Source organism: Abrus precatorius, unplaced genomic scaffold (assembly GCF_003935025.1).
Source record: "Abrus precatorius isolate BTA unplaced genomic scaffold, Abrus_2018 Scaffold5, whole genome shotgun sequence".
Lineage (NCBI taxonomy): Eukaryota > Viridiplantae > Streptophyta > Magnoliopsida > Fabales > Fabaceae > Abrus > Abrus precatorius.
Window position 1 is genome coordinate 20,380,254 of NW_020874395.1, and position 24,464 is coordinate 20,404,717.

Genomic DNA, 24,464 nt, shown 5'->3' on the forward strand with positions numbered 1-24,464 from the left:
GCTGTTGTCTCTGAAAATTATTCATATAATTCACTTGCTCTTGTGGTTCACTTGTGGATGCCTCACATGCACCATTTGCATGGTTCCCTCCACAAAAAACACAACTTAGCTGACTGGTAGGCATACTCCCTATTTGCAGATTGTTGATTTGTTGTGTTAAGGCAGTTAATTGTTCTGAAAACAATTGATTTTGTAGCTGATTTTGTGCAAGAAAAGTTTCCAGAACTTTAGCTTCATGACCGGAGTTTCTTCCTTGGTTCCTTGAGTTTGAATTCTGATACATTGAAGATGCCATCATGTCAATAATCCTCTGAGCTTCTTCCAAAGACTTTGTATTTAATGAACCTCCAGCAGCAGCATCAACCATTGTTCTTGTTACTGCATTCATCCCATTATAAAAAGTCTCTAATTGCATCCCATCTGGATTACAATGATGTGGACACCTTCTAAGCAGTTCTTTGTATCTTTCCCATGCTTCATACAATGATTCTCCTTCTTGCTGTACAAAGGATGTAATTTCTCCTCTCAACTTAGCAGCTTTGGATGGAGGGAAGTACTTAGTTAAAAACTTATTCACAAGTTCTGTCCAGGTTGTGATGCTTCCTTGTAGTTGAGCTTGTAACCAACATTTTGCTCTATCTCTCAAGGAAAAAGGAAATAGTCTTAATCTGATAGCTTCTTCACTAACTCCATTCATTCTTATGGTGTCACATAGCTGCAGAAAATTTGAAATATACAGGTTAGGATCATCAGAATTTCCTCCAGCAAACTGATCCTGTTGGACTAAATGTTGTAAGGCAGGTTTAATCTCAAAATGGTTGGCTTGAATAGTTGGCCTAATTATAGAAGAGTTAAAACCTTGCATGTTAGGAATAGCATAGTCCCCTAATGTTCTAAATCTGTTCTGTTCTGCCATTTCTATTGCTGGATTTGGTTGTCTCAAGGGTGTAGATGTTCTTTTCACTCTAGAATTACTCTGAGATTCTGGAGAATGGACAGCTTCTAACTCACTATCACTCCCTATGGCTTTTTCTGCTCTAGACTCTTTTCTCAATCTTCTCAAAGTTATGTCTATGTCAGGATCAAAGACCAGAATTGATTTATTCTTGTTTTTACCACGCATATACAAATCAGTTTGAAGCAAAATTAGACCACAATTGATATTCAGAAATGTACAACAGAATTCATGCAAAATCTATCAGTAAAAGCATATAGAAACTTAAATCTAGCAGTTGCAGAATTGTAAAATCATGTACAAATATGCATAATGACAATTACAACTATAAAGAGCAATGAAAACTGAAATTATGCAGATAACAAAGATGTAAAAATTCTATGCAGCAGACAGAAATATTATGCAGTATATTACACAAGGTGCAGTAAAATTATGCAAAAAGTAATTTGAAAGCAAAGCAACAAATTAAATGCTCAATCTAGTTACTTTTCTACTACTAATGATATTGAAATGCAAAATTCCCCGGCAACGGCGCCAAAAACTTGTTGTTAGCAATCTACACTAGCAAGTGCACTAGGATTGCAGCAAGTGATGAGTAAATTTAAGATCCAAATATCGTCTCCACAGGGAATTTAGATTCAAGTATCACTTCACAGAATTATAACCATTTAAGCTTTTTTGAAATTGTAAGGAGAGTGGTAACATCTAATAACAACAAATTGGAGCAATTAAAAGTGAAATGAACTTGCAGAAAACAAGACAATGAACACACAGTTATGTGATAACAGAGGGAGAAACCATAGTTAGGGAATTGCTTCACCAAAACTCCAATGTTTAATCAATAAAGTTCTGAATTAACAAGCAATTGGAAAGAATGACAATCAGTTTCACTTTATACTATTCAGAGGTTAATTCCTTAACTCAGTGAACCTAACATTCAATTAAACCATTCTAATTCCTTAGATCTAATTCAATTCAATGTTGCTTTAAGTGTAAGAAACCAAAAGATTGCAAGATCAAAGTTCCTTATCCCTAAGAAAACTAAAATCTCGGTGATTGGTTCAAATCTGAAGAACAAATTCAATTTCCATTGACAAAGGTTCCTCTGAATTTAGTTAATCAAATTTCCATTCAATTCACACGTGAAGTTCAAAATTAATCACTCAATCTATTCCAAAGCTTGAAATCCAGATCTAAATCAATTCAACATGTTCATTTCAGATCTACAATCCCTAACTATGAACGAATTACACAGCCATGGCATTAGAAGAAGAAAAAGAAAGAGAAGAAGAGAAGAAGAAACTCAGAAATGCCATGGAAGCTTGCTCCACTCCAATTCCTCTTCGTGCAGCTCCAAGATCTGAATCCCCACTCCTCTCTCTCACTTCCTCTAACCAGAAACTAACTAAAAAAACTGAAAATGAACAGAATCCCCTTTTTCCGGATCGCTTCTGGTATTTATAAAATTTCCCAGATTTTCACGTTATCACTTTTATGAGAAATAGTAGTTACGCAGAGAGTTTTTGGTTGCGCGTTAACACTTTTCCCAGAAATAGTGGCCACGCGCATTTTTCTGATATTGAGGCTCTCTGGAACTATCACTCTCGATGATAAAAGTGACAATGCAGAGCCAAGGTAGTTGCGCGTTATCACTTTTTCTGATAAAAGTGACTACGCGCAGCTCGCCAAGTTGAAGACTCTCTGGAACTATCACTTTTAATGATAAAAGTGGTAACGCCCAGGCTTCACTTCTTCTTTGAGCTCTGAAGTGATCACTTTCACTGACAATAGTGATCACGCCCAGTCTGCAATTTCTTATTCTTGAGTTTTTGGAGTCCAGACTTGCTTCTTTCCTCTTCCTTGTCATCACAAGAGCTCTGAAGTGATCACTTTCACTGACAAGATTAAAAACTTAATTCCTAAGCAAAAATTTCACAATTGCTAAAATAACTACATATGTAAACAAAATTCAATTCCTTCTCTTTTTCTAAGTTTTTCTGCTTTCTTTATATATTTTTCTTATCATTTGTGTTAGAATTATGCTAAAATATCAGTCAAAATATGGATTCATCAGATACTTAAGAGCAGTATGGTCAATGTAAACTATAACCTTGGACCTTATCAAATAAGACCAAAATTTGTCAAATGCAAAAACTATAGCTAAGAGTTCTTTTTCAGTAGTATTGTAATTAATTTGTGCAGTGTTAAGAACTCTACTAGCATAATAAATAACATGCAGTTTCTTGTCTTTTCTTTGGCCTAAGACTGCTCCTATAGCTACATCACTAGCATCACACATCAACTGCAAAGGTAATTCCCAATCTAGTTTAACAAGTGCAGGTGTAGAAATTAATTTCTCTTTCAAAGTATTAAAAGCTACTAAGCACTTATCATCAAAAACAAATTCTGTATCCTTACCCAATAACTCACTTAATGGCTTTGCAATTTGAGAAAAGTCTTTAATGAACCTGCAATAGAATCCAACATGTCCCAAAAAGCTTCTTATTCCTCTAACATTTACAGGTGGAGGCAGCTTCTCAATTACTTTTACTTTTGCATGATCCACTTTCATTCCCCTTGCTGAAATCTTATGTCTTAAGACTATCCCTTCCTTTACCATAAAATGGCACTTTTCCCAATTAAGCACAAGGTTTGAGTCTTGATAACGCTGCAAAACAAGAGATAGATTAGCTAGACACTAATCAAAAGAATTACCAAATACAGAAAAGTCATCCATAAAAACCTCTATAATTCTTTCAATCATATCAGAAAAAATGGACAACATACACCTTTGGAATGTAGTTGGAGCATTGCACAGCCCAAATGGCATCCTTCTGTATGCAAAAAATCCAAAAGGATAAGTGAATGTTGTCTTTTCTTGGTCTCTTGGATCAACTGCAATCTGGTTGTAACCAAAATATCCATCTAGAAAATAATAGTAGTCAAACCCAGCCAATCTCTCCAGCATTTGGTCAGCAAATGGAAGAGGAAAATGATCTTTCGTTGATGCATCAGTCAACTTCTTATAATCTATGCATATTCACCATCTGGTTACTGTCCTAGTAGGTATTAGTTCGTTTCTTTCATTTGGAACAACAGTTATACCTCATTTCTTAGGCACCACATGAACCGGACTGACCCATGAACTATCCAAAATAGGATAAATGAATCCTGCATCTAGTAGTTTCATCACCTCTTGTCATAGTTGGATTAAGTCTTCTTTGACGTTGGACAACAGGCTTGCAATTCTCCTCAAGTAAAATTTTATGCATGCAGAAAGAGGGATCTATACCTTTCAGATCTGAAATCTGCCATCCTAGTGCAGATTTGTGCTCTCTTAACACTCTCAAGAGCTTTTCTTCTTGGTCTTTCCTCAAATTGTTGTTTATTATTACAGGTTTGTTATGGCCCTCTTCAAGAAACGCATAACTCAAATAAGAGGATAATTGCTTGAGCTCCACCTTTGGCTCATCTTTCTTCTCTTCTTCTTGATGTAGTTCTTCCTTGAGTTGGTTTATTTCCTTGTCATACAGGGAAGGGAATCTAATTGCAGAATGCAGTCTTTCACTTCCTCATCTTGCTCTTCATGAATACTACATTTTGCTGCAGCTATTGTGCTTTCCAAGACTGCACTTTCATCATTTTTCTCCAAGGAATGTGGTATCATAGCATTTATTACATCAATCTTCATGCAACTCATATCATCACTTGAATATTTGATGGCCTCAAATACATTAAAAATGTATGCTGAATGACCCTAGATCCTTTAATTTTTGAGGCAGTTTTTGCTGTAAAATAGCATTGGACTCCTCAGTGAGTGATACCAATTTTTCCATATCCAGCTTCCTCTTTTTAGACAAGATCTCTTTCATAAATTTTGCATAAGAGGGCATTTGTTCTAATGCCTCTGCAAATGGTATATTAATTTGGAGCTTCTTGAACACATCAATGAACCTTTCAAACTGCTTTTCTTGTCTAGGATCCTGTACTCTCTTTGGAAATGGTAGCCTTTTGAATTGCTCTTCATTAATAGGTTTGTAGACCTACTCAAATCTCTGCTTCTTGCCCCTCTTTTCCTGCTTGTTACTGCAGTTTTCTTCTTCTTCTCCCCTCTTCAGCATAGTGTATTTCTCACTTTCAAAATCTTCTTGTTTCAGCTCACTTTTCTCATTCGAATTGGTGACTTTATTTTTCTTTCTTGGGCTGGAAACCACTGCTCCACTTCTAGTGGTTATGGCTTGGCATTGCTCCCTTAGATTCACTATTGTGCTACTAAGGAACCTTCCTTTATCTTTATTGGCAAGTTGCTCAGCCAACTGCCCTATTTGTGTTTTTAACTTCTTTATAGAACTTTCTTGATTTTTAAAATTTGTTTCTGTCACCTTCATAAACTGCAGGAGTGTTTCTTCTATTCCATTCACTTTCTCACTCAAGGGTCTTGAATTTGAGTACCCTTGATTTTTCTAGTATTGTGCAGAAGAATTCCCTTGAAAATATTGTTGCTGAACTTGAAGAGCTGCACTTGGGAAAGGTGCAGAACCTGCATTCCCTCTTGCATTAGAATTCTGTATATTCCACTTTGAAAATTGTTGTCCTCTATTATTATTAAGCTGGAAACCAGGTGGATATGGTTGTTGTGGCCTTTGATAATTGCCCATATAGTTGACTTGATTAGTTTGTTCTCCAACTGTGGGATCACAAGCTCCATTCATATGATTACCCCACATAAATCACAACTCAAATGTGAATTTTGAATACCACCAGTCTGCATGTTACTTATTTGTTGAGTCAATACAGCAAGCTGTTCAGAAAATTGTTGGTTTTGCAGTTGATTTTGAGCAAATAATGCTTCTATAGATTTTACATCATAGCCTCCTCTCCTTGAAGCTTGTCTTTCATTCACATTTTGATACATTGAAGAAGCCATCATCTCTATAAATTGTTGTGCTTCTTTCAAGGTTTTTGAACTCAATGACCATCCAGCTGCTGCATCTATCATGGTTTTAGTTGCTGCAGTCATTCCATTATAGAATGTTTCAAGTTGCATCCATTCAGGTATGCAGTGATGAGGACACTTTCTCAATAACTCCTTGTATATTTCCCATGCCTCATACAATGGTTCTCCATCTTGCTGAACAAATGATGTGATTTCCCCTCTGATTTTTGCAGCTTTAGAAGGGGGAAAATACTTGATTAGGAACATGTTCACCAAATAAGCCCATGTTGATATGCTACCTTGTGGCTGAGCTTGAAGCTAGCACTTGGCTTTATCTCTCAATGAAAATAGGAATAATCTGAGTCTAATTGCATCCTCTGTAACACCTAAATTACTACCAAGATCCTATCTCCTAAAAATGTATGTATTTAGACTCCCCTAAGATAGTGTACCCAAATGAACATGAACAAGGAATTATTCATTCGACATTAGTGTGGAGTTAAACAACAATTTCACAATTTAATTCATAGGTGGGGGTACATTATCCTCCATTTCGTTATCCAATCTATTCGTTACCAAACTATGCATATTGTATTATGTTTTACTAGTGTACTTGAAATTTCTTCAAATTAATTTCTTTTTATGAAAGAGATAAAGGTGAGTGCTCAACATCACATGCTTCGTGGAATGGAATTCTGAAATCATAACGAGAGACATATAAATAGAGAGAAAATTTCAATTTTGTACATATACGTCCCTAGTTTAAACAATTCAAGGTAAACCATCATGAAACGAACAAAAGAGAAGACCCCATGGTTCAGTATTTCAAAATTAATTATAAACAGCCCCCAAAAAGAAAGGAAAATATAAAACCTAAGAGCAGTGTTCATCCATGACAACAAAAAAAATAAAACATCTACATATAAAACTCTGGTGGAAAGGAATCCTCACTAGGATCAGATTCCATTCCATCAGAATCAGGTAAAGCATCCACAGGCTGAGGGCGAGGAGAGGGTGGCAAGTCGTCCGGGTCGCTGTCAATCCAACCGATGGTAGGCGATGGCGATCTCGAGGTGGATGGCAGTGGTGGAGAAGGGTGTCGGGTGGAAGGTCCAGCTTCGTCGGAAGGTGGCGCCTGAATATTGAGAGGTTGACGAGGGACTGGCCTGACGGAAGACGCAACCACTCTAATGACTTTCCTTTCAGGTGCGGGCGCAGGAGTAGGGCTAGGACAAGGGCTGGGTTCAGGGTCAAGGTCAATGATAGTTTTACCTTTATCCACAAAAGTCTTAAGACGTTTGGCGGGAGGTTCATGAGACGGTGGAGAAGAGGGAGGTGTATGAATGATGATACTCCGTTCGGGTGGTAGGGGCACGGAGATTTCGGCAAAAATGTGGTCCATCCAGTTGGGCTTCCATTCGCCTTCAGTGAGAGGTCCCATGGTCATGGAGACCATTCCCTGATACGTCAAGCGGCGCGTTGCTGGGTCGTAGATCCATCCCTCCTTTCCTCCCGAATCCTCTCCCCAAATCCTCGCTCGGAGTGGGTCCATCTGCCATGCATTCATGCAACACACAACAACAGCAAGACAAGACGCAACACCAGACAAAAACAGAATAGAAAGGGTGAGCTCAATACATTCAATTATCAAAAATCGAATACGTAAGAAAATCAGCATAATAGTAACGAACCTAGTGACTCATAGTTCAATAATCACATTATCATAACATAATATTCATCAAACAGCCACAACGCAAATAAAGTGAATGAGTTCCTCATAACATAATTATACTCAAGGTAATTGAAACGTCACTACTTCTTCAGTTTGTCCCACTATTCCTCCAGTCAAGGTGATCGGAGACCCTCATTCCCTACAAGCACACATTGTATGTAATCCATCAAGAATATTCTCCCAACTTAACCATTTCGGTTCCTCAGGAACGAGTCCTTCCACGATCCTCGGTAATGCTTGCTCGCGTCAGGATTAGTGGAGGTTTCGATGGCGACGTGTCCCGGCCGCGGTGAGCTATTCCGCACCATTGGGGCAACCCCCCTCCACTACCCCCAACGTTCTTCCTTCAAACCTGAACACTCACATCCCTCAGCTGTGCTAGACTGTGACCTTGACTCTCCATCCTCCATATCATACACATAAGGAGTTTCGTAACCGCATCCTCCTTACACCATTTTTGAACGCACATTAAATTCCCAAAGGTCACAAACCACATATCCAAATCCCTGCTCATAAGAGCTGGTACGTTCAAAGAATAAAAGAACCATCCGTCCACGGTCCAAGAATAAAAGAAAAAGGAGAGAAGATGGAGATAGTTATAAAAATTTCGTTGAAATATCATAGTCGAAGTGTACCTTAACAAACAAAATGATCATAAAAGAATCATGGAAATAACCACGAGTTTAATCACACATGCAACTCACTTTTACCATAAATTTTTCGTAAAATAGTGATTAGGTGGTAGGAGAATTCTTTCATTGTTAAGAAAAAGGGTTCCTTGGTCATACAGAATCAAACCGAGAGAAAAAGGTGAGTAATTTCTCAGCTAAAACAAAAAGGAAGAAGGGTAGTCGATGAAAACCGAAAAGAACACAAGGATTCATACAAAGATTTCAATATTATCAACATGCAAAACTATTTCAACTTCAATCAAGTTCACGCAAGTTACAAAACATGGATTTTTAAAATACTAACCAAATAAAACCACCACGAGATGAAGAAAATGGTTTGCATGTAAATTTTATTGATGAAGATCGGAGAAGAAAATAAGAAGAAGAGAGTGCATGCAGAGTTTACAAGTTAACGAACAACCACATGCATTCAAGCACAAACAAGAGCTCCCCTAACCTTGTTTGGTATGAGAAAGAGAGATAGAATGGAAGGCTTGGTCTTGGTACTAGCAGGATCTTGATCACAACTTGAGTCCTTGGTGTTTTGTCGCCTCCTTGAGGTTGGTGATGGAGTGTGTTGTCCACCAGAGAAAAAGGTGAGTAGAGGTTGTGTGAGAGGGTGAGAATGTGTCGAGAGAGAAAAGAAGTGGTGAGGTTGAGAGCGTTTTTGAAAATAATGGAAAAAGGGCGCGTGAGGATTAGAAGATGTTCTTATATAGTGTGGCTTAAAGCTTTGCCCATTCGTCTTCCAAAGGCTGGCGGTGAGTGCACAAGAAGGGTTTTAGGGTTAGGTTAGGCGAAGTGACACACCCTTTCGCCTTCTTACTTGAATAGTCACGTCTCATGGTGTCCAGGTGCAGGTGATGCGCCTTCTCAAGAGCATTCAATGCACAGAGTGTAAAAGAAGCAAGCCGTAGGTGATCCACACATCTCCACATGCCATTCATCATGATGGAGTAACCGAAATAGGGGTTTGACCTAGGTAAGAGTGGGTAATTAATGCACGTTGGCGGCTAGGGTTTGTTGTGGAGGGAAGCAGGTTCAAACCCTTCGTGTCCCACAATTTGAAAAGAGTGATGTTATTTTGATTGGTTAGTGAAAAGGTGGTGCCTTTCTCTCTGCCTTGGATGTGTGGCCAGTGCCATAAAATAGGAAATAATTGCATGCAATTAATGGAGCATAATTTCCAGAAATATGTTGCTAAGTTTTTGGCTGTACATTAAGTGCAGGCTGGCGGCTAGGTCAACTCCAGAAGGAAGTTGAGTAGGTTTTTCCTTTGTTTTTCTCATGAGGTTAAATGCGGTTAAGAGGTAAATTAGGTAACTTTAATGATGGTTTAAATGAGGCAAGAGAGGCCCATCGGTTTTAAGCAATTTAAAACATGGTTATTAGGAACAAAATAATGTGAATGATTGATTGTTTTCGGTAATGCCATGCAATTAATGCAGGGTGGCTACTTAAATTTTCTGATGGAAGGTGGCGCCACTTTTGGCCATGCATTCACACAAATCTCCCTAGGGTTTTACCATAAATGCAAGGTAATTAAGGAAGGAATATACATAGTTGATGTCAGGCACGGTTCTGGGGAATTAATTGCCTCAGGTGAAACGTTTCAAGCTGATTGGCACGCCCACTAAATGCATGTAACCGATTGGATTAATGTGGAGGGAATCAAGCAGGCGCCTTTTCACTCCCCTATGGTATTTAATGTAGGTGGGTAATTAAGGGAGTTTAATGGCGGTTAAATGAGGAAATGGGGGGTTTCTTCGAGTAAATGAAAAGGCAAGGGTATCTTCTCTAATTGACTACAAGATTCTCATTAATTTATGATTAATATCCTACCTTAATTAAATGTGCACGAGAATATGGAAAGTTTATAATTAAGGAAAGGAATAAAACTCTATTCTCGTCTGCACCTAATTAGAGTAACTAGGGAATTGATAATTGTATTAAGTGCAATTATTTAGGTTCAGAATCTAGGTCATTATGGCCAGTGTCTTTCTCTTTCCTACATAAACAAATAACGAAAATTTGATTACCTTATTTAGAAGAGGGGTATTAAATAAAATCATGAGGCGCATTAATGAATAGGGTGGCAATTATGTGTAAGTGCCGAAAATATGGAAAGTTTCCTTCTAGAAGAGGATTGGGGCTTTAAATTTTCGGTTGCACCATATATAAAAAAAAAGGAAAGTTTTTAAATAAGATCCACTCAAAATATGGCAGTCCAAGAGGTGGCGGCTGTATTTATTTAGGGTAACCTAGAACAATGGAATTACATTAAGTATACTTAATTTGGGCTAGAATCCTAGGCTATTAAATTCGATTCCCTCCCCCCCCTGGACATGAATGAATTTTCGGTCACTAGCACTAAATGAGGAAAGATTAAAACTTGCCTCTTGGGTCCTTTGTAGTACACGTGACTTCTAGGGTAAAAAAAAATAGATGGTGGCTCTCGTTAATGGTCTAACTTAGTGTACATGGTACCAGAATACTGGAAGACTTAAGCACATCCACTATTAGAACCTAATGAACATTCAATATAAATAAAGAAAGTTACACGTGCAGTTCCACTTAAATTTAAGAAGCACATCACACAATCAAATAATAAGAATTAAAAGAACTATGTAACATTAATAACAATCATCAGGGGAATGAAAGAAATAGGGTCCATTCATCTAACTCAAAAGACTATCTCGCCCCCAGGCTAATCTCACTAACCTTGGGTTAAGTCAAGGTAATTTCATCACATAATCATATAGACATACATATACGAAATTAACTAAACACACCCTGGGAGAAATAATTGTGCAAGCAGGGAACATAATACGATTAAACAGTTGTAGCAAGAACTGAACTAGAGTACTAAAAATCAAACAAAAGAGTCACTAATTAATAATTAACACTCTCTGCCATGTAGACCGAAATTTGGGATGTTACATCCTCACTCACCCATTAATTCTAATTGTGTCACAAAGTTGCAAGAAATTATAGATGTGCAGATTTGGATCATATGAATGGTTTCTTGCAAATTGGTCCTGTTGTACCAAATTCAAGGGTACAGGTTTTATCTCAAAATGGTTGGCTTGGATTGTAGGTCTCAGAATAGAAGAGCTGAACCCTTGTAAATTAGGAACTGCATAGTCCCCTAATGTTCTCAGTCTGTGTGGCTCTACCATCTTTATTTGTCTTGGAATTTGATTGGGTTGAGGTGGAGATGTAGAACTTTCCTGTTCCTCTCTTTGAATCTGTTTAATTCTTGCTTCACTTCTCAACCTCCTTAGAGTTTGGTCCATGTCTGGATCAAATACCAACGTGGCTTTATTTTTGTTTTTCCCTCGCATATACAAACCAAAGATTAATAAAGTTAAATTAAAATTCAATAGTAAGATATACACTAACAAAGCTTATGCAAAAAAATATCAGCAAAATCATATCATAGTCCAGTCTAGCAACTGCAGAATTATGTAGAATTGTACAATCATGCAGAAATTATCTACTAGTATCCTACACTTATCTATTAAAATAAGAACAGAGTAACTTGAATGTAATACTAACTATAGAGAAAAATTAAGAAAACAAGTACTCAATCTACCATTTTTCTGTTACCAATGATATTGAAACTCAAATTCCCCAGTAACAGCGCCAAAAACTTGTTACAATTCTAAACACTAGCAAGTGCACTAGGAATTGCAGCAAGTAATGAGTAATTTTTAAGATCAGAGTATCGTCTCCACAGGGAATTAGGAAATCAATTATCAATTCACAAAACAATAACTAGTTGAGCTATAAGAATTTGCAAGAGTTCTAACATTCAGAAATCAAGAAACAAGAACAATTAAAAGGTAAAGAACTTTCTGAAAACAAAGTACAGAATTTGATGTTAAGATTAGGAATGGATGAATAATAGTTAGGAATTTATTTCACAAGAATGTCAACATCAATTCAATTATGTCTCTGAACATATAATTGACAATCAATTTTTCTTATTAATAGTCAAAGTTTAATCCCTTAAATCATTGACCCTAACGAGTAACTAAACCACCCTAATCCCTTAGGTGAAGTTCAATTTCAAGTTGCATTAAGACTTAAAACTGTAGGATTGTAGAATTAGGTTCCCTTATCCCTAAGAAATCCCTAATTCTGGTTGCTAATTCAGATCAGAGAAGCAAATCCAACTTCTATTGGCAAATGTTCCTCTTTGATTAATTATACGAATTTCCATTCAAAGATTGTAACGACAACAGAACTAAACAACTCAATTAATCCAAGAACTCAAATTTCAGAAACAAGAAGCGAATCAATACATCAATTCAAGGTCCATAAACTCCTAACTACGAAGAATTAAGCAAACATTGTAACAGAGAAAGAGAAAGAAGGAGAAGAACGCAGAAGCATTATCTTCAACAATCCCCAATCCGATTCCCCTTCTTGGAGCTTGATGTTCATCCCCAATCCTCTCTCTGACTCTCTCTCCACGAAAGAATAAAGTGAAAAACAGAAAATGAGCAAAAGGCCCTGAAAATCTGAGCGTTCTAGTATTTATAGAAATTTTTGATTTTGTGCGTTGTCACTTTTCTTCATAATAGTTGCTATGCAGAGGCTCATGTGATTCTAGAATTCTAGAACTATCACTTTCGCTGCTAAGAAGTGCAACGCAGGAGGTCGAGTTGTTATGCGTGTTCACTTTTATGAGTAAAAGTGGCCACACACAACTTGCCAAGTTGAGGACTCTCTGGAACATTCACTTTCATTGATAAAAGTGTTAATGCAAGGTATTATGAAATTTTGCCTTCTCCGAAACGCTCACCTTTACTGATAAAAGTGGTTATGCAGGGCTTGTTGATTCTGAGGACTCTCTGGAACACTCACTTTCAATGATAAAAGTGGTTATGCCCAGACTTCACTTCTCTTTTGAGCTTTGGAGTGATCACTTTCACTGACAATAGTGATCACGCCCAGCTTGCATTCTATTGTACTTGTGTTTTGGAGTGCAGAATTGATATTCTTCCTCTTCCTTTCCATTGATCTTCCATTTCCATGACTTTTTCTCAGATTATTCCTACAAAAACAAGATTAATTCTGAAGATCTAGGCAGAAATTCCACAAATGCTAAAATAACTACATATTAAAAGAAAACCTTCAATTATTATCTTTTTCTAAGTTTTTCTTCTTTTTCTAAAATTTTTTCTTATCAAATAGGTTAGAATTATACTAAAATATTAGCCAAGATATGGATTCATCAGCCACCGCTCTCTCTCCTCCTGGTGCTTTTGGTCCTGTGCTCCGATTTTGGTGTTGATTTCGTCCTCTTCTGCTTTGCGGCTAAGTAGCGCTTGAAAAACTTGTCTCGGGCCGCTGAAACTACTTGGAAGTAACTCTTAGGACTCAGAGGAACAGTTTCCACCGCTCTCTCCCCTGCTGGCGCATTCTGCAGCCTTTGGCCCCAAATTTCAGTTTTGGTCTAGCTTTGACCCCTTTTTGATTAGAAGCAAAGGAACGTGTCCAAAACTCGTCTTTGACCAGTGAAACACCTTGAAAATGGCTTCTAGGACTCAAAGGAAGATTTCCCTACCGCTCTCTGCCCTCCTTGAACTTATAGGCCCATGTCTCGTTTTTGGTCTCGTTTGAGCCCGTTTTTGCTTAGCAAATAAGCAACGCATGCAAAACACATCTCGGGCCACTGAAACTCCTTGGAAGTAACTCCTAGAAGTAAAAGGAAGGGTATCCCCCTGCTCTCTCCCCTCTTGGAGCTTCCTAGCACCTATGGGCCCACGTTCCATTTTCAGTTTTGCTTTGGTCCCCTTTTGCTTAGTAGCTAAGGAACGCGTGCAAAACATATCTCTAGCTGCTGAAACTGCTTAGAAGTGTCTCCTAGGACTCATAGAAAGGGTTCCCCATGGCTCTCTTCCCTCCTGGCCCTGTTTGCCAGCAATTTCAAATTTTGGTCTCGCTTTGGTCCCCTTTTGCTGAGCGCTATGGAATGTGTGCAATAGTTATCCCCAGCCACTAAAACTCCTTGCAATTGACTCCTAGGACTCAAAGGAAGGGTTCCCCACCACTCTCTTTCCTTTGGCGCTTTTGGTCCCGTGTTCCGATTTTGGTGTCGATTTACTCCCTTTCTACTTAGCGGCTATGTAGCGCTTGAAAAACTTGTCTCTGGCTGCCAAAACTCCTTGGAAGTGACTCTTTGGACTCAAAGGAACGGTTTCCACCGCTCTCTCCCCTACTGGCGCTTTCTGCAGCCTTTGGCCCCAAATTCCACTTTATTCTCGCTTTGGTCCCTTTTTTGTTAGCAGCTAAGGAACGCGTCCAAAACTTGTGTCTGACCAGTGAAACACCTTGGAAATGACTTCCAGGACTCAAACGAAGGTTTTCCTAATACTCTCTCCTCTCTTGGCGCTTTCTATAACCTTTGGGCCTCTGTTCCAGTTTTGGTCTGGCTTTGGTCCCTTTTTGGTGGGCAGCTAAGGAACACATGCAAAACTTGACTCCGCCTGCTGAAAATCCTTAGAAGTGACTCCTAAGACTCAAAGGAAGGATTTTCCACCGCTCTCTCCCATCCTGGAGCTTCCTTTCACCTATGGTCCCACGTTCCATTTTCAGTTTCACTTTGGTCCCCTTTTGCTTAGCAGCTAAAGAACACATGCAAAACATGTCTCTAGCCGCTTAAACTCGTTAGAAGTGACTCCTAGAACTTATAGGAAGAGTTCCCACCGTTCTCTTCCCACCTGGCCCTTTTGGGCCCCAATTTCAAAGTTTGGTCTCGCTTTGGTCCCCTTTTGCCTAGCGCTATGGAATGCATGCAATACTCTTCCCCAGCCACTAAAACTCCTTGCAATTGACTCCTAGAACTCAAAGGAAGGGTTCCCTAACGCTCTCTGTCCTCCTGGCGCTTTTGGTCTTGTGTTTCGATTTTGGTGTCGATTTAGTCCCCTTCTACTTAGCGGCTTAGTAACGCTTGAAAAACTTGTCTCAGGCCGCTGAAACTCAATCGAAGTGGCTCTTAGAACTTAGAGGAATGGTTTCCACCGGTCTCTCCCCTGTTGGCGCCTTTTGCGACCTTTGGGCCCAAATTCTAGTTTTGGTCTCGCTTTGGTCCCTTTTTGATTAGCCGCTAAGGAATGCGTCCAAAACTCGTCTCTGACCAGTGAAACACCTTGCAAATCACATGTAGCACTCAAACGAAGGTTTCCTTACTGTTCTCTCCCCTCCTTGCACTTATGGGCCCAAATTTCAATTTTGGTCTCGCTTGAGCCCCTTTTTGCTTAGCAAATAAGTAACGCATGCAAAACACATCTCGAGCCACTGAAACTTTTTGGAAGTGACTCCTAGGACTAAAAGGAAGGGTGTCCCACTACTCTCTCCCCTCCTGGCGCTTCCTGTAATCATGGGCCCGTGTTCAAGTTTTGGTCTGGCTTTGGTCCCTTTTTGGTGGGCAGCTAAGGAACACATGCAAAACTTGACTCCGCCTGCTGAAAATCCTTGGAAGTAACTCCTATGACTCAAAGGAAGGATTTCCCACTGCTCTCTTCCCTCCTAGCGCTTCTTGTAATCTTTGGGCCCATGTTCCAATTTTGGTTTCGCTTTGGTCCCTTTTTGGTAAGCAGCTAAGGAACACATACAAAAATTGTCTTCGCCTACTGACACTCCTTGGAAGTGACTCCTAGGACTCAAACGAAGGATTTCCCACCGCTCTCTCCTATGCTGGAGCTTCTTAGCACCTATGGGCCGACGTTCCATTTTTAGTTTTGCCTTGGTCCCCTTTTGCTTAGCAGCTAAGGAACACGTGCAAAATATGTCTCTGCCCGCTAAAACTCCTTAAAAGTGTCTTCTAGGACTCATAGGAAGGGTCCTCTACCACTCTCTTCCCTCCTGGCCTTTTTGGGCCTCAATTTTGAATTTTGGTCTCGTTTTGGTCCCCTTTTGGTTAAAGCTATAGAATGCATGCAATACTCATCCCTAGCCACTAAAAATTCTTGCAATTGACTCATAGGACTCAAAGGAAAAGTTCCCCACCTCTCTTTTTTCTTCTGGCGCTTTTGGTCCCGTGTTCTAATTTTGGTGTCAATTTTGTCCCCTTTTGCTTAGCAGCTAAGTAGCGCTTGAAAAGCTTGTCTCGGGCTTAAACTCCTTGCAAGTGACTCTTAGGACTCAGAGAAACGGTTTTTACCGCTCTCTCCCCTATTGGCGCTTTGTGCGGCCTTTGGCCCCAAATTCCAATTTCGGTCTCGCTTTGGTCCGTTTTTTATTAGCAGCTAAGGAACACGTCCAAAACTTGTCTCTGACTAGTGAAACACCTTGGAAATGGGTTCTAGGACTCAAACGAAGGTTTCCCCACTGCTCTCTTCCCTCCTTGCACTTATGGGCCTAAGTTTCGGTTTTGGTCTTACTTGAGCCCCTTTTTGCCTAGCAAATAAGCAACGCTTGCAAAACATATCTCGGGCCACTGAAACTCCTTAGAAGTGACTCCTAGGGCTAAAAGGAAGGGTTTCCAACTACTCTCCTCCCTCCTAGCGCTTCCTGTAATCTTTGGGCCCATATTCCAGTTTTGGTCTCACTTTGGTCCCTTTTTGCTGAGCAGCTAAGGAACACTTGCAAAACTTGTCTCCGCCTGCCGAAACTTCTTGGAAGTGACTTCTAGGACTAAAATTAAAGATTTCTCACCGCTCTCTCCCATCTTGGAGCTTCCTGGCACCTATGGGCCCACGTTGCTCTTTCAGTTTCGCTTTGGTCCGCTTTCGCTTAGCAGCTAAGGAACGCGTGCAAAACATGTCTCTGGCCGCTGAAACTCCTTCGAAGTGTCTCCTAGGACTAAAAGGAAGGGTTTCCCACCGCTCTCTTCCCTCCTAGCGCTTCCCGTAATCTTTGGGCCCATATTCCACTTTTGGTCTTGCTTTGGTCTCTTTTTGGTGAGCAGCTAAGGAACACATACAAAACTTGTCTACGCCTGCTGAAACTCCTTAAAAGTAACTCCTAGGACTCAAAGGATGGATTTTTCACCGCTCTCTCTTATCTTCGAGCTTCTGGCACCTATGGGCCTACATTCCATTCTCAATTTTCCTTTGGTCCCTTTTTACTTAACAGCTAAGGAATGCGAGCAAAACATGTCTCTGGCCACTGAAACTCCTTAGAAGTGTCTCCTAGGACTCAAAGGAAGGGTTCTCCACCGCCCACTTGGGACCCAATTTCAAATTTTGGTCCCCTTTTGCTTAGTGCTATGGAATGCGTGCAATACTTGAGCCCAACCACTAAAACTCCTTGCAATTGACTCCTAGGACTCAAAGGAAGGGTTCCCTACCATTCTCTCTCCTTTTGGCGCATTTGGTCCCGTGTTCCTATTTTGGTGTCGCTTTAGTCCCCTTCTACTTTGCGTGTATGTAGCGCTTGAAAAACTTGTCTCGGGCCGCTGAAACACCTTGGAAGTCACTCGTAGGACTTAGAGGAACAGTTTCCATCGCTCTCTCTCCTACTCTTGTTTTCTGCGGCCTTTGGCCCCAAATTCTGTTTTGGTCTCGCCTTGGTCATTTTTTGATTAGCAGCTAAGGAACGCGTCAAAAACTCATCTCTGACCAGTGAAACACCTTGGAAATGGCTTCTAAGACTCAGAGGAAGGTTTCCCCAATGCTCTCTCTCCTCTTTGCACTTATGGGCCCAAGTTTTGGTTTTGGACTCGCTTGAGCCTTTTTTCTATTTGCAAATAAGCAACGCATGCAAAACACATCTCGGGCCACTGAAACTCCTTGGAAGTGACTCCTAGGACTAAAAGGAAGGGTTTCCCACCACTCTCTTCCCTCCCGGCCCTTTTAGGCCCCAATTTTGAATTTTCATCTTGCTTTGGTCCCTTTTAGCTGAGCGCTATGGAATGCGTGCAATACTCGTCCCCAGCCACTAAAACTCCTTCCCATTGACTCCTAGGACTCAAACGAAGGGTTCCCTACCGCTCTCTCTCCTCCTGGCACTTTTGGTCCCGTGTTCCGATTTTGGTGTCAATTTAGTCCCCTTCTGCTTAGTGGCTAGTAGCGCTTGAAAAACTAGTCTCGGGCCGCTGAAACTCCTTGGAAGTGACTCTTAGGACTCAGAGGAACGGTTTCAACCGCTTTCTCCCCTACTGGCACTTTCTGCGGCCTTTGGTCCCAAATTGCAGTGTTGGTCTCGCTTTGGTCCCTTTTTCATTCGCAGCTAAGGAACGCATTCACAACTCGTCTCTACCTAGTGAAACACCTTGGAAATGAATTCTAAGACTCAAAGGAAAGTTTCCCCACTACTCTCTCCCCTTCTTGCACTTATGGGCGCAAGTTTTGGTTTTGGTCTCGCTTGAGCCCTTTTTTGCTTAGCAAATAAGCAACACATGCAAAACACATCCGGGGCCACTGAAACTCCTTGGAAGTGACTCCTAGGACTAAAAGGAAAGGTTTCTCACCGCTCTCTTCCCTCCTGGCGCTTCCTGTAATCTACGGGTCTATATTCCAATTTTGGTCTCGCTTAGGTCCCTTTTGGTGAGCAGCTAAGGAACACATGCAAAACTTGGCTCTGCCTGCTGAAATTTCTTGGAAGTGACTCGTAAGACTTAAAGGAAGGATTTCTTATCGCTCTCTCTCATCCTAGCTCTTTCTGGAACCTTTGGGCCCACATTCCATTTTTAGTTTCGCTTTGGTCCCCTTTTGCTTTGCAGCTAAGCAACGCGTGCAAAACATGTCTCTGGCCGCTGAAACTCCTTAGAAGTGTCTCCTAGGACTCATAGGAAGGGTTCCCAATGCTCTCTTCCCTCTTGGCCCTTTTGGGCCCTAATTTCAAATTTTGGTCTAGCTTTGGTCCTTTTTTGCTTAGCGTTATGGAATGCGTGCAATACTTGTCTCCAGCCACTAAAACTCCTTGCAATTGACTCCTAGGACGCAAAGGAATGGTTCCCTGCCGCTCTTTCTCCTCCTAGCGCTTTTGGTCCCGTTTTCTGATTTTGGTGTCAATTTAGTCCCCTTCTGATTAGCGGCTAAGTAGCACTTGAAAAACTTGTCTCGGGTCGCTGAAACTCTTTGGAAGTGACTCTTAGGACTCAGTGGAATGGTTTTAACCGCTCCCTCCCCTGCTGACGCTTTCTGCAGCCTTTGGCCCCAAATTCTAGTTTTGGTCTCGGTTTGGGCCTTTTTTGATTAGCAGCTAAGGAACGCATCCAAAACTCGTCTCTGACCAATGAAACACCTTGGAAATGACTTCTAAGACATAGAGGAATGGTTTCCATCGGTTTCTCCCTGCTGGCACTTTTTGCGGCTTTTTGCCCCAAATTCCTATTTTGGTCTCGCTTTGGTTCCTTTTTTATTAGCAGCTAAGGAACGTGTCTAAAACTCATCTCTGACCAGTGAAACACTTTGGAAATGACTTCTAAGACTCAAAGGAAGGTTTCCCCACCGCTCTTTCCCCCCCTTGTGTGCCCAAGTTTTGGTTTTGGTCTCGCTTGAGCCCCTTTTTGCTTAGCAAATAATCAACGCATGCACAACTCATCTCGGGCCACTGAAACTCCTTGGAAGTGACTCCTAGGACTAAACGGAAGGGTTTCCCACCGTTCTCTCCCCTCCTGGCACTTCGTGTAATCTTTGGGCCCATGTTCCAGTTTTGGTCTCGCTTTGGTCCCTTTCTGGTGAGCAACTAAGGAACACATGCAAAACTTGTCTCCGCCTGCTGAAACTTCTTGGAAGTGACTCTAAGACTCAAAGGAAGGATTTCCCACCCCTCTCTCCCATCCTGGAGCTGCCTGGCACCAATGGGCCCACGTTCCATTTTCAGTTTTGCTTTGGTCCCCTTTTGCTTTGCAGTTAAGGAACGCGTGCAAAACATGTCTCTGCCTGCTGAAACTCCTTAGAAGTGACACCTTGGTCTCAATGGAAGGGTTCCTCATAGCTCCCTTCCCTCCTCGCGCTTTCTTAGGCCTTTGGGCTCAGGTTCCAGTTTTGGTCTCGCTTTGGTCTACTTTTGATTAGCAGCTAAGAAACATATGCAGAAACTCTTTGGAAATGACTCCTAGGACTCATAAGAAGGGTTCTCCATTGTTCTCTTCCCTCTTGGCCCGTTTGTGCCCCAATTATGATTTTGGTCTTGCTTTAGTCCTTTTTTGCTTAACAGCTAAGTAGCACGTGCAAAATATGTCTTGGGCCATAGAAACTCCTTGGAAGTGACTCCTGGGACTCAAAGGAAGAGTTTCTTATCACTTTCTTCCCTCCTAGCGCTTCGTGGCATCTTTGGGCCTAAGTTCTAGCTTAAGTCTCGCTTTGGTCCCCTTTTGCTATATAGCTAAGGAACGCGTTTAATACTCGTCTTTGCCCACTGAAACTCCTAGGAAGTGACTCCTAGGACTCAAAGAAAGGGTTTCCTACCGCTCTCTCCCCTCCTGGTGCTTCTTGGGACCTATGGGCCCAGGTTCTGATTTGGGTCTCGATTTGGTCCCTTTGTTGATTAGCAGTAAAGGAACATGTGTAAAACTCATCTCTAACCACTAAAACTCCTTGGAAAAAACTCCAAGGGCTCAAAATAAGGGTTCCCCACTGCTCTCTACCCTTTTAGCATTTTTGGGCCTAAGTTTTGGTGTTGGTCTCTCTTTAGTCCCGTTTTGCTTAGCGGCTAAGTAGTGTGTGCAAATCTCATCTTAAGCCGCTGAAACTTCTTGGCAGTGACTCCCAGCACCCAAAAGATGGGTTCTCCACCGCTGTCTCCCCTCCTGGCGCTTTTTGGTGTCTTTGGGCCCAGTTCAAGTTTTTATCCCACTTTAGTCCCTTTTTGGTAAGTAGCTGAGGAACGCGTACAATACTTGTCTCTGACTGCTGAAACTCCTAGGACTCAAAGGAAGAGTTTTTCACGCTCTCTCGCGTATTGGTGCGTCCTAGCGCCTTTGGGCCTAGGTTTCGATTTTGGTCTCACTTTGGTCCCTTTAAATTAGCAGCGAAGGAAAGCGTGAAAAACTGGTCTTCGGTCACTGAAACTGCTTGGAAGTGACTTGTAGTACTCAAAGGAAATATTCCCCACCGCTCTCTCCCCTCATAGTGCCTTTGGGCCCAAGTTTAGATTTTGGTCTCGCTTTAGTTCCTTTTTGCTTAGCGGCTATGGAATGCCTGCAAAATTCATTTCCAACCACTAAAACTCCTTGGAAGTGATTCCTAGGACTGAAACGAAGAGTCTCTAACCGCTCTATCCCCTTCTTTCGCTTTCTTGCTGCTTTAAGCCAAAGTTCCAGTTTTGGACTCCCTTTGGTCATCTTTTGCTTATCGGCTAAGGAACGCGTACAAACCTCATCTTTGGCCACTGAATGTCCTTGGATGTGACTCGTAGTACTCAATGGAAGGGTTCGCCACAGCTCACTACCCTCCTGGCGCTTTTTGGTGCCATTAAGCCCAAGTTCTAGTTTTGGTCTCGCTTTTGTCCCCTTTTGCTTAGCGGCTAACGACAAGTGCAATACTTGTCTCTGGCCGCTGAAACACCTAGGAAGTGACTCTTAGGACTCAAAGGAAGGGTTCGTCACAACTCTTTCAACTGCTTCCGATTACTGTGGCCTTCGGGCCTAGGTTCCAGTTTTGGTCTCGCTTTGGTCCCCTTTTAATTAGCAACTAAGGAACGCGTACAAAACTCATCCCCGACCGCTAAAACTCCTCAAAAATGACTCCTAGGACTCAAAGGAAGTGTTCCCCACCACTCTCTCCCCTCGTGGTTCTTTTGGGCCCAAGTTTTGATTTTGGTCTCGCTTTAGTCCCATTTTGCTTAGCGGCCAAGTAGCATGTTCGAAACTCGTCTTGTGCCACTGAAACTCCTTGGAAGTGACTCCTGAGACCCAAAGGAAGGGTTCTCCACAGCTTTCTCCCCTCTTGGCGCTTCCTAGCACCTTTGGGCCCACGTCTCGATTTTTGTCTCACTTTTGTCCCTTTCTTCTTAGCGACTAAGGAACATATGGAATACTCATCCCCTGCCACTGAAACTTCTACGAAGTGACCCCTAGGACTCAGAGTAGGGGTCCTTCACAACTTTCCCCTCATAGCACTTTTTAGGGCCATTGGGCCTAAGTTCTGATTTTGGTCTCGCTTTGATTCCCTTTGGATTTGCAGCTAAGGAAAGCGTGTAAAACTTGTTTTAGGCCGCTGAAACTCCTTGGAAGTGAGTCCTGAGACCCAAAGGAAGGGTTCTCCACAGCTTTCTCCCCTCTTAGCGCTTCCTAGCACCTTTGGGCCCACGTCTCGATTTTGGTCTCACTTTTGTCCCTTTCTTCTTAGCGACTAAGGAACATATGGAATACTCATCCCCTGCCACTGAAACTCTTATGAAGTGACCCCTTGGACTCAGAGTAGAGGTTCCTCCAAGCTCTTTCCCCTCCTGGCGCTTCTTGACTTCTTTGGGCCCACGTTCCCCACAGTTTTGGTCATCTCTTGCTTAGTGGCCTAAGAACGCATACAAAACTCATCTTCAGTCGCTGAAACACCTTAGAAGCGACTCTTAGGACTCAAAGGAAGGGTCCCCATAGCTCTCTAACGCTTTCTGGCCCCTTTAGGCCGAAGTTCCAGGTTTGGACTCACTTTGGTCCCCTTTTGCCAAGCGGCTAAGTAACGCGTCCAAAACTCGTCTTTGTCCGCTGAAAGACCTTGGAAGTGACTCCTAGGACTCAAAGGAAGGGTTCCCCACAACTCTCTCTATTCCTGGCACATCCTGGTACCTTTGGGCCCAAGTTCTAGTTTTAGTCTCGCTTCTGTCTCCTTTTGCTTAGCAGCTAAGGAACATGTGCAATACTTGTCTTCCGTCACTAAAACTCCTACGAAGTGACTCTTAGGACTCAATGGAAAGACTCCTCACAACTCTCCCCTCCTGGCACTTTCTGGGGCCTTTGGGCCCAGGTTCTAGTTTTGGTCTCCCTTTAGTCCCTTTTTGATTAGCAGCTAAGGAACGCGTGCAAAACTTGTCTCTGACCGCTGAAACTCCTTGGAAATGACTCCTAGGACTCAAAGGAAGGGTTCCCCACCATTCTCTCCCTTCCTTACACTTTTGGGCCCAAGTTCCAATTTTGGACTCGCTTTGGTCGCCTTTTGCTTAGCGGTAAAGCAACGCGTCCAAAACTCGTCTCTGGCCACTGACAATCCTTGGAAGTTACTCTTAGGACTTAGAGTAAGGTTTCGCCACAACTTTCTCCCGTCCTAGGGCTTCTTGGCACCTTTAGGCCGAAGTATTGATTTTGGTCTCGCTTTGATTCTCTTTGGATTTGCAGCTAAGGAAAGTGTGTAAAACTTGTTTTTGGCCGCTGAAACTCCATGGAAATGAGTCCTAGGACTCAAAGGAAGGGTTTCCCACTGTTCTCTCCCCTCCTAGCTGATGAAACGATATTTTAGCTATTCGTCATGCAAAAGATTGTCGTTAATCCTCATCAAATATGCAAAGAAATGAATGCAGTACTAGGGTGTTATCCTAGGTCGTCTCCAAGGAATTTTTGGTTGGCAACATACATCGAACAAGTGTAAACATGTATTTTAAAGCAAGTAAACTGGGGGGAGGTTTGTCAATTTCTGGATTTTAATCAAGAACGAAATGTAAATTTAACGAAATTCAATCAATTAAAATGAGTAATCCCTAGTCAAGCAATGAGTTTTATCATTATTCTTTCAAATGATTCAATAATCCCCTTTCTTTCCCTTGAATTAAGTTAATCTAACAAGCGAAGACTAACTTTAACATCCCAATTAAAATTAAGCATCTTAATGGGCTCCAATCTCTATCCCTAAGATTAAGCAACCTCAAAGATTAATCAAAATTAAGTAATTTTGAATTAGAATTTCGTTAGGTAAATTAGGGTTCATTAAGCAATGTTCCCTTCATGCAAATTCCATTTCATTCAGAGATTGGGGTTAATAAATTCAAGGAAAGAAAGATTTGTATTGCAATTAATCCCAAGAATTCAAGATTCATGTGCATTGACTAGGAATTACAAGAAAGTTTAGCCCTCCATGTGGATGGGTTTCACAAAAGAGAGAAAGAAATGCAAGAACGTAAACATCATTAATGCAAATTCAACAAAAATCAAAAAAGAGAAATTGGAAATTAAAACCTATAGAGGACCCTTGGCTGTCACCCAAGACTCCAATGTCGTAAGAAATTATCCCAATTTGGCAAAGAAAAATTGTGTAAAGTGTCAAAAGTCCCGTACCCTAA

General features: G+C 41.3%; 2 non-coding genes across 2 annotated transcripts; both read left to right on the plus strand.

Annotated features, from left to right (window-relative positions):
- The first annotated feature begins 424 nt into the window (after nucleotides 1-424).
- LOC113868231 lies at nucleotides 425-531 on the plus strand. Its single transcript, XR_003505255.1, has one exon. It is a non-coding gene; the product is annotated as a small nucleolar RNA R71 (small nucleolar RNA).
- A 5,481-nt stretch (nucleotides 532-6,012) lies between these two features.
- LOC113868200 lies at nucleotides 6,013-6,119 on the plus strand. The gene has a single exon (XR_003505227.1). It is a non-coding gene; the product is annotated as a small nucleolar RNA R71 (small nucleolar RNA).
- Nucleotides 6,120-24,464: the final 18,345 nt, after the last annotated feature.